Genomic DNA, 1,773 nt, shown 5'->3' on the forward strand with positions numbered 1-1,773 from the left:
GGTTGAGGGCGTTCTCGACCACCGAGGAGGGGAAGTTACGGTCCTTGAAAAACGAGGACAACTGAGATGTACGGGAGTGGAATGCCTCATCCTGGGAGCAGATGCGGCGGAGGCGAAGGAATTGGGAATAGGGGATAGCATTTTTGCAGGAAGGTGGGTGGGAGGAGGAGTATTCTAGGTAGCTGTGGGAGTCGGTGGGCTTGAAATGAATATCGGTTTCTAGGTGGTTGCCCGATATGGAGACAGAGAGGTCCAGGAAGGGGAGAGAGGTGTTAGAGATGGTCCAGGTAAACTTAAGGTTGGGGTGGAAGGTGTTAGTGAAGTGGATGAACTGTTCGAGCTCCTCGTGGGAGCACGAGGCGGCGCCGATACAGTCATCAATGTAATGGAGGAAGAGGTGGGGTTTAGGGCCGGTGTAGGTACGGAAGAGGGATTGTTCCACGTAACCTACAAAGATTTCTCTTTCAATTCCTCCCACTTCCTACAGACAAAGGGGGTGGCCATGGGTACCCGCATGGGCCCAAGCTACACCTGCCTCTTTGTTGGTTACGTGGAACAATCCCTCTTCCGCACCTACACCGGCCCTAAACCCCACCTCTTCCTCCGTTACATTGATGACTGTATCGGCGCCGCCTCGTGATTGTTAGAGGAGTTTTGTGTTCATCCATAATTAAAGAAAGCTCACAACTGTGAGTGGTGACCAGAGCAATGGCGAGACAGAGTTCTTTACTCGAGGTCAAAATAATACCACAAGCAGATGTCAGAGTAGCCAAAGCACTCCTTAATAGCAAGGTTAATTGAAGAGAAGTATTTTGCATGCCGTCGTTCATTCAGGTTCAGAATGCAGGTTTCTAGTTAAACAAGTTAGCACAGGCAGCTCACGCTGAAGCTAAAGAGGAAAGCGTTCCAGATTGCTGTTACATTAAGAATGGGGTTCTGACAAGGAAGTGGAGGCACCCTCAAAGGCCTGCAGTCGAGGAAAAGATGTTTATTCATTAAAACATCCTACTGCCCAGATACTGTAAGGAGATATTGAGAGAAGCATGGCAGGCGTGTAGGAATGCAGAAACTCGAGCATTGATAAATAGGCATTTTACCTGGCCAAGGCTTCATTAGGATGCTCTGCAATTCTGTAAAACTTGTCATACATGTCAGGTGGTAGGTAAACCTCAACATGTAATCAAACCAACACCTTTTAATACCTAGACCAGATTTTTAAGAAACATTCAGTCCAGTGCTAGTAGATTGTTTAGGTCCATTACCCAAAATGAAAGTAAGACTTCAGTATATCCTTTCAGTAATGGATTTGGCAGGCAGCCCAATTTCCAGAAACTACTCCTTTTTAAAGACAATTGCAGCTAAGGTCGTTGTAACTCTTTGTTTGCTTTGGTCTATGAGTTGAAATACAACCTAACCTGCTTCTAACTGTTATGCCCGAAGTTTTCTAAAGCTTAATCAGAAGTTTGGGTATCAAACAGTTGACGTCAACCTCAAATCATCTGCAAATACAGGGAGCTTTGGAGAGTTAACATCAGACTCCCCAAACTATTCTTAAAACATATTGTTCATGAATACCCACTGGATTGGGATAAAGGGTTAGTTTTTTTTATTATATGTGACAGAGTTTCCTCAAATTAGATTAAGTCCCTTCAAATTGACCTGTGGCCATGAGATAAGAGGTCCTTCAACAGTGATTTAAAAAAAAAAGCAGAAAGACACATCCTCCGAGTTGGATTTCATGTCCAAATTTTGAGAGACTCTCAGGAGCAAGTA

Source organism: Rhincodon typus, unplaced genomic scaffold, assembly GCF_021869965.1.
Source record: "Rhincodon typus isolate 14 unplaced genomic scaffold, sRhiTyp1.1 hic_rhity00000127, whole genome shotgun sequence".
Lineage (NCBI taxonomy): Eukaryota > Metazoa > Chordata > Chondrichthyes > Orectolobiformes > Rhincodontidae > Rhincodon > Rhincodon typus.